The sequence below is a fragment of the Silene latifolia genome, chromosome 10, assembly GCF_048544455.1.
Source record: "Silene latifolia isolate original U9 population chromosome 10, ASM4854445v1, whole genome shotgun sequence".
Lineage (NCBI taxonomy): Eukaryota > Viridiplantae > Streptophyta > Magnoliopsida > Caryophyllales > Caryophyllaceae > Silene > Silene latifolia.
Genome location: NC_133535.1, coordinates 30652040 through 30666654, shown reverse-complemented (window position 1 = coordinate 30666654; position 14615 = coordinate 30652040). Strand labels below are relative to the sequence as shown.

Sequence of the window (14615 nt, the reverse complement as noted above, 5' to 3'; positions counted from 1 at the left end):
ATATTTCTTCGAGAAATGTTTATTTTTTTTTTGTAATGATTTGTATATATTTTTGTTTTCTCATAATCAACTAATACGAATATTTTTTAATTATCACCCCACTTCTCTTTTTTTGTCTATTTTTATATTATCACTCTTTTTTCTTTAATTTCTACTTTGGGAAGTGCTTTTTACCAAATGCCTCTTACAACTTTTTTCAAAATTACAAAATAAATGTCATCGTTTAAGGGTAAAATTCTCACATTACTCCACCAATTGCAAACTTTTTCCTAATCTTAATTATTGTGCACAAGTAAATGAGGTGATAATTAAAAAAATGGAAGTATAATAATACAAATTGTGCATCCTTATTTCTTTGGAATTCATTGGGATAGACGTTAAAGCTTCTCACAAAAAAGTTAACCAACAACAAGAGATATAGAGATGACTCTAATTGACAAGAGATATAGAAATGAAACTAGAATGATGTCATTATTGAACATATACATTTTCTCGCGTATCCTCTAAAAAATTGCTCACACAAAATTTATTTTAAAAATTATTGAATGCGTATTTATTCTAAAATTTTATTTGTATAAGTCACATGTCATCAACTCCTTGCTAATAATTTAAGTATATCACTTAAGTCTTTCGTTATACAAAAATCATTTCAATAATATTTTTCCCGATACATTGGAAATCAATTGAATTTACAAGGACGATGTTGCAAGACCGACAAATCGACAAGAATTATAAATGTATTATTTGCTGAAAAAGTTTAACAAACTCCTTTGCATTTAAGAAAATAAACTTGTAATTTTAGCCTAATTAGTAAGATAAACATCAGTTGTATTTTAACAGAGCGCTTTCTACGCATTATTCATATCGTCTCTAATTGACTTAAGATAATATGTAAAATTCAGTTATAAAATATCATTATTATCCATTCATTTATATATTTTAAATGTTCACTTTATTTTACATTTCTTTTTTCATTAGAATATGTTAGGTAATAAGGAATAGAATTAGATGTTCAAGTGTCCAACCTTTTGCTTATTTGCCGGATAAAAATGGGACCAAGGTTCTTAGAACGCACCAAAACAACAATGAAAACAATATATCAAGTACTAGAATACCAAAAGCCGACAATGTTGAGTGAACTGAATAACCACCGTGACAAAGCCAAGCGCCCTCGAAATACATAGACAATCTAAACACTGTAAAAAAAAAAAAAAAAAAAAAAAAAAAAAAAAAAAACAAAAACAGAAAGGGGACTGACAGTGATTAACACAACAAGACAACAATCAGTAAAAGGACAAAGACGACGAGGTCCGTACCAAAATAAGAGTAGTTTGCAAACTTAATATTCCACTGTTTGAATGTTTGAATGCAATTCTACGTTTTCCCATAATTTGTGTTCACTTTTGCTTCTAGCCTTTGAGAGTAAGTTGTTGAAAGTGCTCTGATGAAACACAAGACAATACAATTTCTCTGTTAATTTATATGCAATACCAACCTTCGAAATCAGAGAATGGACATTCGTATATTCTTTAAAATGAGGTATTCATGGTTTTGGTGTCATTGTTCAATAAAGAGTTTGTGATTTCCAACAAATTTCAACTATTCTAATATAATAAATTTTCAAACCCCTTAGATGTTATAATATACTTATTCTCAGGAACTGTGGAAGAACTCTCTTTATTTCTTGCTTAGGTATCCTACCAATATATCTTCAAGATAATAAACAAGAAGACAAACAAGCCGAATAACGCATTCATGAACGATGCTGCAAAAATAAAAGAACAAAAACAATCAAACCCGTGATTTTCACGGGTCACAAAACTAGTTATTGCCATTAAAAATAATCTGCGTGACATTTAGATTTGGATTGTCGGAAGCATGAAGATAAAGTGGCGATGTTATGGGTATAGTCTTTGGACCTGCATCCATTGTACCTTTATGTTTTTCATCACCAGTCATGATGAAAGTGGTTGATTTTTGTATATGTTGTGTTTGATTTGAATTCCGTGATTGGCTCACGATACCATGAGAAAACTAGAAACAGGAAGAAGGGAATAATTGTATATTTCAGATCGCTCATCAAACGATGTCTCCATATATATATATATATATATAGAATTAGGATCCCGTGCGAACTGAATTACGGTGCGAACCGTACGAACTCATTCCCAACCCTTGGATCAAATAGATCTAAGGCTAATATTAAACCTCATAATTACTCATATCCCTATTCTCTCTCCAAAAATAATCCCCAATTCCTAACCCGTGACTTCCTCACTCTATCAAACACCAATACCTATCCTCCCCGTCATCGCCGGAGCTCCGTCCTTAACGACGTTGGCGCATCACTAGACCTATTCTCACCTTCTTCAGCCTTAATCATATTCACCAAACCACCACCGTAACTCATATTCACCAGGCCACCACCTTCTTCAGCCTTATTTATATTCACCAAACCACCACCGTGACTCGCCGGACTGAACTCTATTATGCCGGCAGTTTACCGGAGTTAGTTCCTTTTATGTTTCACTTCCCTTTTTCTCACACTTCTAACGCCGCCATGTGACTGACACCGGCGAACGACAACGCTGCCATATCTAGCTGAGACCGTACACCCTTAGAAATAGCTAACTGTTCAATATTTTCCTCCATTTCAAATTGAATTTTGTGACGGGAAAGCATCGACGATGGTAGGATCGGAATAGCGGCATAGCGCTCTGGTAATGGATGTTTTGAATGTTCGACGAGGGTGGTAGGCGCGTCGTCAGCGGAGGTTGGGTATCGGTCAATTCACGAAATGCGTCCTACAACTTCTTTTTCTATTGTTTTTCTCGGATTTATCGAGCTTCTTAACTCGGTCCTTACGCATCACTCTAGCTCTGGTCATCTGGTTGCCTTGGCTAACGATGGCTCCAAAGTGGCTAACGATGGGTTGTTTGGTTGTGGGTCGGTGCTGATGTGATTGTGAGTTTGGTGGTGGTGGTGTTGGTGGCAGGTCATGGTTTGGGCGTATATCTCACTACTACAGATACAGGCTATAACAACGGTCAAAAACCGTTGTTATATAAAAAAGCGGATGTTGTTAAAGCGTCCGTTGTAGAAGGTTTTAACAACGGTTGGTTTACTTAAGGAAACCGTTGTTAAAACTATTAACCACGGTTTTATGTATAAAAACCCGTTGTGGAAAGTGTGACTCAATTTTGGGGGGAAAGTTATAACAACGGGTTTTAATATACAAAACCGTTGTTATAACTAAGACAACGGGTTGTTTTAAAATAACCGTTGTTGTTTGTTATTAAAAAAAAAAAAAAAATTAAATATTACTAGATGCATGCATAATTACGGCTGTTAGAATTCGATGCATGCATTATTACCGACATCTTTGTACATATGAACGGATAATATGGAATGAGAAGGGTTAGTAATAGGATTTGAAGCAGCATTATTGAGAGATATGATGATGATTATGGCACAACTTCCTAACATATATATTAATTAAAAAGCAATTAACTCAACCCACACATTGCTTAGTATAAATACATTGCATATCTCAACTAACATTTCCATTATCTCATATATTCATCTCCAAACTCTAACTGCTAAAACAAACTCTACTTAATCTTTCAAATCAAACTCAAAAAACTCCAACAAAATGAATGATTTCATCCTTAAGACTCTTACCATGATCGAGAACAACAACAACTTCATCCGCCGGTTCCTCCATATTGAGGAAAGTTTCAGAAGCTACCTTGCGGATGCTCGATCCGCACTGAAGCACGCCAAAGAAGATGGCTTGACGGAGCAGCGATTGCGGCTATATGACGATATAGCAATGCCGAACGGAACCTCCAAATAGCCAAGGAGGAGAGGACGGATACGATAGAGCGGAATAAGATCCTCTATGAAAATATAAGAATTGCATTTTTACATATGTAATTTTTTTAATTTTGTATTTATAATTTATAAATATATATATATATATATATATATATATATATATATATATATATATATATATATATATATATATATATATATATATATATTAATTATGTTTATCTTACTTCTTCATCTTGCTTCTTCATTGTTTTACTAACTAATTATGCGAACAATACTTAAACAAATAACATAATGGTCGATAAAAACACATACATGCAAAAGAAATAAATAGAAAAAGAAAATAATGACGATGAAACTAACAAAGGATGTGGCGAGATTTACGATAAATACAGAACGTAATAGACGATGAAATCACGGTGACGGCGAGAAGATAAAGCGACGATGAGAAAGAGAGAAAGAGAGAAAGAGAGTGTGTATGTGTTTTGTGTTTGTTTGTCTTTGTGTTTGTGTATTAAAGGTTGTGTTTTGTGGTCAGCAGACTTTGTTTGTGTGGTTTATAGTATGGAAGGTATTGACAACGGTTATTAAACAACAACCGTTGTGAAATAAGTTTTAACAACGGTTGTAAAAAACACCCGTTGTTAAATAAGGTTTAACAACGGATTTCAAAAATAACCGTTGTGATTACTTTTCACTAACTTTGCGCCAATTTTGCGCCAAATTATTAACAACGGTTGTGAATGTGTGACCCGTTGTTAAAACTAATAACAACGGTTTTTATAACAATACCCGTTGTAATTTATTTTAGTAAAATTCGCGCCATACATTCTACAACGTCTATTGTGATTTTCGTGAATAATCGTTGTTAAAGGGGCGTTGTAGTTGCCTGGATTTGTAGTAGTGTCTTGGTGGTCGTGAATTGAGTAGTCGTTGGTGGAGGTAGTGGTGATAGGTGTGTTGTTAGTCGATGGTGTGTTGGTGGTGCTAGTGGTGAGTAGTGTGCCGGCCGTAGTTCAAGGATGGGTGGTGGATACACATTATTACTACTCTACATACACAAACTACTATTGCCAGATACACAAATCCATTGGTGTATATGGGAGTATTAATTTGTGTATCTGAGGAGTTTGTGTAGTAAGTCAGTTCCTAAACTGTTTGGTGAGTCCGACTACCTAAAGAAACTTTAGTAACTCACTGACATTATTACCCCTATTTGCAGGTTCAACAATACAAGCACGAAAGAGAATACAATGCCATTATAGGTCAGATGCGCGAGGACAAAATTAATAGGCTTGAGAACCTTACGGATGGGGTGCTACCTTCTGAGGACTTCATGGAAGAGGAATTTATCTGTCTCCGTAAAGAACATGGGGTCTGTAGATATTGAAGGAGAAATATGAAAACCATCCCGAAGTCTTAGAGACGAGAATTGAGCTACATAGAGCACAAGATGAGTTAGAAAGATTGCAGAACTTCTTTGATATGGGTGAGAAGGAAGTCTTAGTGGAAGAGATTCATGATTTAAGGAGCCAGCTCCAATACTATATTATACAGATAATTCAATTCACCTAAGGCTAGACAACAGTCTCTTTTGCAATTAACTTACTCCTGTGACCCGAGCCCATGTCCACCAATGAACCCAATTGTAGAAGTAAATGATGAGAATGCTATGGAAAAACTCGAGCAGGAGAGAACTAAGTGGACCGAGTTGGAATCAAGGACCACCATACGAACATTATTATTTATTACATCACTAACAAGTTAGATAGTAGGAATCAAGGACCACTATATGTTTTTGATTTGATGTCCTAATTGTCAAAGTTAGTGTAAACCATCTAACATAATCGTTATTACTATTTCTAATAATGCATTAATTACATTGTTTGGCCATTGTATTACATTTTCAAGCTGAGGTTTTGTTGATGGAGAGGTATGAAATGATCTAGTGGTTAAGCCTTGAAAAAAAGTGCTTATGTATTGTCTTTCAATCACAAAGTTCAATTTAGATATTTTTAGTTATATAAACAATATACATAATCTTCCATTTGAACAATAATGATTACGTAAGATCGTCTAATTGTCAAGTAAATCAAATAAATTTATCCTTTATCTAGCTAACTATACTCCTTTAAGCTGTTATATACACGACTTTTAGTTAGCTAGATACACTTCTTTAAATTGTTAGATATATATCTTTAATTTGCTATATACACTCCTTTATTTACTAGATGCAAAACTTTAGCTAGTTAGATACACATTTTTAAGTTGTTAGATACAACCTTTTAGCTTGATAGATATACTTTTTAAAGTTAATAGATACATACCTTTAATTTGTTAAATACAACTGTAAAAAAAAAAATGTTAAATACATTCCTTTAAGTTACTAGATACATTCCCTTTAAGTTGTTAAATACACTCCTTTAATTTACTAGATTACCTTTAGCTAGCTAGATACACTTCCTTAAATTGTTAGATACATACCTTTAGTTTACTAGATACACTTCTTTCAGTTGTTAGATACATACCTTTAGTTTGCTAGAACACTCTTTTTAAGTTGTTAGATACATTCCTCTAACCAGCTAAATACACTTCTTTAAGTTTCTAGATATATACCTTTAGTTAGTTAGATACACTCTTTTTTTTGGAATGAAGATATTAGATACGTCTATAAACAATGCAACTTTAGAGAAGAATTATAACTTAGTGTCAGCTTATGTTGTCAATAAATATATGTATAATTAAAATAAATTTCAATGTATGCCATGACCAATTCTATTTATTTTTGTTGATATAAAAGATGAAAAAATAACAAGACCTTTACATCTAAAATCCTCCTTCATTAAATTGTATATGAGGTACATAATGTAAAAATAGGCGACACTATTCTGAAAGGTTTCGAAATCCGACTATATACAAGTTTGGAATTGTTGGTCTTTCAATACATAATGTATAATCCTCCTCCATTAAATTGTATATAACCAACTTGGAATTGTTGGAATGAGTGACTAGTTAAAGCCATTATGGATGCAGAATCAGACTGACTATATACAAGTTTTCGAAATCCGAAACTATTCTGAAAGGTTTCCTAATACACACATCAACAACCAAAAGAACTGCTGCTAATGTCAACAAATTAGGAATGATCAAGCCTTGCTTCCACGAGTAACCACCACAATCAGTAGTACCAGAATGGTGAGCAGAAACGATGACTTGAGCTTCTCCGAGAAAGCAAGAGATTCTTCTGCTTTGTCCGGACTAGGGGGATTGAATATACCCTCTATGAGTTGTGTTATATTTCCGACAACTTCCATCAATTTACCCTTCACATGGTCCATTACCCACTTTAGAACATTTGAGTTCTCTTTTAAGGCATCGGAATTGTTATCAGGGTTCAAATGACTGGTTTCCACAGCTGCACATAAGGAAACAAAGGTCGTGAATGAAATAAAATTCAGAAGGAAATTCTCCAACATATTTGGTAAAACAGACGGTGAAGATTGAAAGATGAAGCCACTAGAGAAAATTTGGGAATGAAAAACACTAACCGTGATGTTAGAAAATCAGTGGCGAAGGAGTTTATCAGATTGCAGGAGAAGCTAGACTCCATAGTGAGTCAAGTGTCCATCCCCGCAGCCCTCGCAGTTCCACTATTATAGGAGTTGAACAGGAACGCAATGCCTCTGGCTCAGATGAACAGTCAGCAGAATCATTTGAAATCATAAGTGAGGCCTCTGAAACATCTGAGCTGGGTGAAAAAGAAGGCCAGGAGGCAAGCATAAGTGAGGTTCCTCTGAGTTAGTCTCCTGAAAGTCAAGATTCCAATAGAGAGGAACTCGAAAGAGAATCTCACAATGAAGTGCCACCAAGCAGAAGCTCTTCAGAATATGAAGTGTCGGTGTTGTGCTTGGAGAAGAAAGAAGGAGAGCCTGACGAAATTATAGTTCCTGCAGAAGACCCTTCAATGGAGATTCAGGTGGACCTATCAATCGGTTTGAAGGATACTCCGGGACAGTTTAGAGACAAAGACCAAGAAGGAAGCCTGGATGCAGAAGCACCTGATAAAAATGTCAAGAATGATATTCAGAGGATGGAGTGGGAGTGTAATTTGGGAGCTGTTAAGACTGGCCAGGAAGTAGATCGAGGAGGAGCAGGAGAGGTTTCCAAAGAAATTAAGGAGCAGATTGAAGATATGAAAAAATTCATTGTGATATACAATTAAAAAAACGAAATTTGTAATGACCAATTTTTATAAACGCGCATCACTTATGTTTGACTACTTACATCTCCCAAACTTCACAATAAAGTATTTAACAATAATCTATTAATCTATTTACTGCATATAATTCATTAAAGGAACATCTAGTAAATGACTAAAAGAAAAGCAAAGAAGTAATTACCGATTTCGCGCTTGCCATTGTCAGGGCTATCACTTCCATGAATCACGTTCCTGCAATTACAATTACAAGTTTAAGTTAACATTCACAAAACGAGCATACCTGACAAACCATAACTCGTAACTCGCAAGTTTTGTAAACATTACTATGACTGTAAAGTCAAGGTCTTCCGGGAACTTGTATCTTTAACCACAAGAGACTAACCTTCCGGTTTGGACAGCACGATCTCCTCGGACAGTTCTTGGTTCAGCTTGAAGAGGGTTAGTAGCTCCTATTAGCTTGCGCGATGATGCAACAACGCTAACACCTTCCCAGGCCTAACAAAATTCAGTAGCTCCTATTACCTTCCATCATTTTTCAAGTATATAATACAGACACACAGAACTTAATTTGTAAACTGTAAAACGCAGAATAACACAACACTCAGAAAGCTATCAAGCCATACTTCTAGCAATGGTGGCACGAACAAGAGCTCGAGCTATAAGAGCTCTCTTTTGGTGCTTATCTTCGCCCAACCTTATCACATATACTACTACTCTATCCAGATTTGATCTTCTCCTTGTTAGCAATCTGCCATGAGCAACAATCCATCCAATAAAGCAGTCCTTAGGTAGACTGAACCTGTTCCAAACAAAATGGAACCAAACAACTTTGGTATCAGTTGCTCCCAGCCATTGATAACCTTGACGTATAGTGTAAGCATTGCCATTTTGCATCCACCAATTTCCACAATATCCAGATTTGATCTTCTCCTTAACACCACATAATTTCCTCCAAGACCAACTAGCCCCAGAATTAGGTTAGACTAATAATCAAATAAAAAATCGTTGAGCGCGAGCACTTTCAGAGAAAGTGTTGAGGCTGCTACTCAAAAAATGTGAAGACTGCATAAAAAAAATTTAGAGGATACACTCCCTTAAGTTGCTAGATACATACCTCTAGCTAGTTATATACACACTCATTTAAGTTGCTAGATACTTACTTTTAGCTAGCTAGATACACTCTTTTAAGTTGCTAGATATACTTCTTTAATTGATAGATACACTCTTTTACTTTGCTAGATACGCAAGATAGATAGACTCATTTACATTACTAGATACACATCTATTGCATGCTAGATACACTCCTTTAGTTTTCTAGATACACACTTTTACTTTACCACATACACATCTCTGGCATGCTAGATACAGTCTTTTACCTTACTAGATACACATCTCCGGCATGCTAGATACACATAAATTTTAATCCACAACTAGCACAATAATCAACGATGAAACACAAAAATTGTGAAATAAAGGAAAATTCACAATTCATAAACTACCTATTATTCCAAATTCAAATATCCAATTAAGGCCATAAAATGTTACTGACCAATGAGTATCATAAAATTTGGGTAACATTCTAAACCAGTTCTAGCTTTGAAAATACTCAAATCTTCTGACCAAGGGTTCAAGGAGGCCACGAACATAGACAATTCCCGAGTATCTTTGCATTATATATTATGTTAAAACGGGTACTGGGTTTTTATCCAAGTATCGAAGATGCGATTTCGGCTATCATCAGTGATTATGATGGTGTAGTAGGAAAAAACTGAAGTGTCACAATTGTGGATTTCATATATTTCAGATATGAACACTTGTGGTATACAATTAAGATGACATTTCTTAAATAAACACACTTACCAGTTAGCTTAAGCTTTCTTAGAGGATATAACATGTTTATTGAGCTCATCTGCAACAAAAAATAATGAAAACAATTGTGTTGCTCAACTGAAAATTCTATACAGGCGACTGAAGTTGTGTGAAATGAATAAAAAAGAATTAAACCTGAGAAGTGGCCTCAAAGTGAAGGAGATCGCGAGCGAGGGGAGAGAAACCGATAGTCTGGGAAGAGACACCTACTCCCCAAATGCTTCCGGCGACGGTGCCCCAGATAACTTCAGAGACCGCGCTGACCATCCCATACAACACCCCAAACCCGAATCACTGACATAGCCTTCACCGACGCCATCTCAGCACGACAATTAATAACCCTAAGTCACCCACGTTTTTGAAATCCAAATCGCCGGCGCGTTTCTGTCAGAAACCCCAATTTTGAATGCATATGAACCTCCTTAATACCCTTGGAATCAGGATGCTATTCCTTGTACGTCTTCCTGAAATTCTCCCTGTAATTACCAATTACAAACCGACAATTAGAAACACATCTCCAGCACATAGATAGACGTATAGAACTGAACTGAAACATATAGCAATTTGGAAAATAAACCATGGAAGTCGTCTTAAAAAGTACCAGATACAATAGATACCCATGGTATTACTACCGGATACAAATAGTATTACTACTAGATACACAAATCGATTTGTGTATCCAATAGTAATACCATCTGTATCCGGGCTAGTATTTCGTGTATCCACGATCTAAAGATCAACTACGACAACCAAACTGGACACCACCACACCTACTGCCAGCACCACCACCAGCAGCATCCCTGAACTAACCCCACAACCCCATGAAATTTGACCAATTTTTATAAACCCTAATTTTTAATTAGAATTCATACTACAAATCAATTTTTTGATTATAATCTTATGTTTTCTCATAAAACCACTTCTTAAATCTTCACAATGGAATAGATTCAAAATACTAAATAAATTTTCAGAGATTAAAATAAGAAATGAAACTAACCTTTCTTCTATAATACACTGAAATGCATCCTTGGGAATGGTGGTAGAAGCGGCGGTGGAAATGGCGGTCGACGGTGGAAGTGGCGCTGACGGTGGATGTGTGAGAGGCGATGGAAGTAGAGTATTTATGGTGGGTTTGTGGTGTGAGGGTGTTGAATTGTTTTAGTTGGGCAGAAAAATAAGAGAGCGCGCCTGAGAGTGACTTTAATTGGTTAGTTCGTACGGTTCGCACCGTAAATCAGTTCGTACCTGAACCCGCCCCTATATATATATATATAGAGAGAGAGAGAGAGAGAGAGAGATTGAATCATGTGAGGCACCCTTCTTAGGGTGAGGCGGCTGGACTCATTTTAAACCATCAGATCTAAGAATTATAGAGTCACCAGATTATGACACGTGTCCCTCTATATAGTCCTCAACTAACTCATCATCGTCATTACTCGTTCATTTTTTTTTTTGCATGTTCCTCTCTCTCTCTTCAATCTGGATTTCAGAGAACTCTTTTTTCCGCCATTTATACCGAGCTTTCATCGAGCTTCCAACCGCCATTACTACTGCGTTTCATCTAGCTTCCGACCTCCGTTATCGTCCTCAGCTTAGGTACTTTCGATTAATAGTATTCATTTCAATTAATCACTAATTTCATTCCATTGTTTTACCGAGCTTTCTGTGATTCATCTTCTACCTATTTACTTCTTTAATTTCAAGATCAATTTCTACCTATTCATCTTCTTTAATTTACTTATTAATGGCGTTTGATGCAGGTTTTACTCGTTTTTTGAGCATTATCGACTACAATAGGAGTGCATAAAATCAATTGCAGACGATTTCTCCGTTTTTTCGTCAGGTCCTTTCCCTTGCTTACCTTACTACCACGATTTCAATTTTTGTTGTTTACTTTGTTATGTTCCTGTTTTTCCTGCGTTTTTGAATCCTACATCTAAGTTCGTGAAACTAGGAGGTCAATTTGTGAAACAACAATCTCACATTGTGAAACTTGGACTGAATTCTGCAGGTCCTAATCGTTTATTGAGCATCAATGACCACAATAGTATATCTTAACGGCTGCTCGAATTAATTGATTGCGAGACTATATGTGTGATTCTGATTTGTGAGAAAAAGTATTGTTGTTGTTGTTGCTGCTGCTGTTGTTGTTGTTATTTCTCGCATTAATTGATTGCGAGACTATATGTGTGATTCTGCATTGTGAGAATAAGTGCTTGAGGGAATAGAGCTGTATTGGAGTGATTTTAATGTATTGCCAATTTGCCATTGCCAGAGTCAATTTCGTTGCAGGAGATCTAGAGAAGTAACTCATTTGAGTAACCGTCTCACATTAAAATAGTACTCCATATGAAATGTAGCATGTTTCATGATTTGTGTCTTACATTATTGTAGAATTTGTTTGTTGCAGGCCCAATTCTCAACCTTTTTTTTGGCATTGTATATCATTTGGTTCGTACTATGTAAATTGCTAAGATAAACGATACATTGGTAGGCTATTGATGACTATTCTAGGAAGGTGCATTAAATTAGAGGAAGTACGACAAGTATCTGATATTCTGAATGACATGAATGCAAGACGACGCTGTTATAAGCGTTTAATTAAAGATTTTAAGAGTCAATTCACCGCTCCTTTTTAAAAATTTGGCCTCCGAGATGGCGAGGTCCATTGTTGTTATAGTAGTCGTGTCAAGATCTCAGGTTATTCTATTAAAAGGAAGAGCATTGTGCCATTGCACAAGATCCGGGTTCGAGCCCCGCATAGATGATAATGCAACGTGTATTTTAAACTATAATGGTCCACGACTCAACTAACTAATCATATGACTAAAATCATGAGATAACTGCCACACTCGTTTTTTTATGGAATAACGCTAGTTATTATATATCGTCACACTAATTATTGTATAATGTAACATTATGTATAATATGCAGCAGGAGCTAAGGGTAAGGATCTTTTGTTCATCAAAACATAACTTAAGGAATCAAGCACTGTCAAAGGAACAGTCCTAATGACTGTCACGCTCAAAACAACCAATAGAAGCAACACCGAGCTTAAACAACATTACGCAAGCCACTTGTAGAAAAGCTGTGTTCAAAGCTTTATATCTCGAGTTCTACTCATCTAAATCCTATGATCCTTATATTCATGGAAAGCTTGAAATGCTTGATATGAGTGAGAGTTTGAATCAGATTGATGTAAGCTTTGTAGGTCGAGTTATAGCCACTGCAAAAAAACCTGGCAGGAGAATGCTCTACAACACAAATTTGACCTGAACTTACTCAAATTCCTATATCTCTCAATTCATGCCTTGTTCTTGCTTGTTTCCAATTGTAAATGGTAGCCAACTCATTTAGCTTCAATTTGGCTACTCGCGGGTCTCCTAATTTCACCTAATCCGAAATTTATGACATTTGCAATATGCCCTTGGTTGCTGCACTGTTACAACAAAGGTCATCAGTGACCTGCTATCTCTAAAATTCTCATATCTCCCAAACCAGGCAAGATTTTGGGGTGATTCTTGTTGGAGGTGAAAGCTAACTCATATAGCTTTCATTTGGTACCTGTGGGGCACCCCAACTCATTCGTAGTTAGGAGCTATCATGCCTGCAAGTCTGGTCTGATTTTGAAGCTGCTGTAAAATGGTCATGTTTTAAATGGCATGTTCATGGATACATAGCATATTGTCAATACTTTTCAGCTTAACTATGGAATCTTAATAAATGGAGATAGGGGTGTCTTGGGATGTTAACATGGAATTTTAAGGCATTTACATATGTAATTTAACATTGGAGTAACCCGAATGCGGCGAGAGGTTTTCTACTATACCGAAAAGGGCTACACATGCACTGACTCACTGAGCCTTGTTAGTGCTAGTTTGGGTTGAAAAATTCTTATCTACGAGTATAAGTTGTTATTTGTCTACTTTCATATCGGATTTGGCCATTGTCGTCTATTAGCTCAAAAGGTAGAGCAATGTGTTATTGCACATGGTGTGGGTTCGAGCCCCACATAGACGAACATATATAAAGCACTAGTTACACTTTGTAGTAACATTAGTTGTTCTATGTGGTAACAATAATTATCGAACAAAGTGATGCTAGCTAAGAATAACACTAGTTATTTGATAATGTAACATTGTTTCGTATATATAATAACACTGTTTATTTGATAAAGTAACACTTATGTTACATATATTGATAATAGAAGCTCGTGTAGGAATTGAACCTACATCCTTTGTGCAATTGCACAAATGCTCTACCAATTGAGCTAATGAGCTAGTTTAGTAGAAACTGAATATTCCACCAACACACTACAGTTGATGTAATGGCCACAATATAAGTTTATAAGTCACCACTTCACCCGAGTATTCGAGTCATATGTTTCTCATGTTATTCCAAAGAGCATGTAGTGTTATTCCAGTAACTTGTCATGTTATCACATAGAGTAACCGTGTTATTCTATTAACTTGTTACGTTATTCCATAGAGCCAAATAATATTCTGTGACACAAAAGTCAGGTATTATAACACAATATCCTATTATGATAACATAGTTATAGTTACGGATTATAAAGCGCGAAAAACCAATTCTATTGATCTGAAGACAAACTAGTTCCGTCGATGACCGTATAAGGCACATTATATGCATTTAAAATCTGAATAAGGTATGAGATTCACAAAATAAGGTC

At 35.7% G+C, this 14615-nt stretch overlaps 1 long non-coding RNA gene across 1 annotated transcript; it reads left to right on the top strand.

Moving 5' to 3' along the window:
• The first annotated feature begins 11438 nt into the window (after positions 1-11438).
• On the top strand, positions 11439-11975 carry LOC141608910 (uncharacterized). Its single transcript, XR_012527057.1, has 3 exons — positions 11439-11521; positions 11686-11768; positions 11937-11975. It is a non-coding gene; the product is annotated as an uncharacterized LOC141608910 (long non-coding RNA).
• The last annotated feature ends 2640 nt before the right edge of the window (positions 11976-14615 follow it).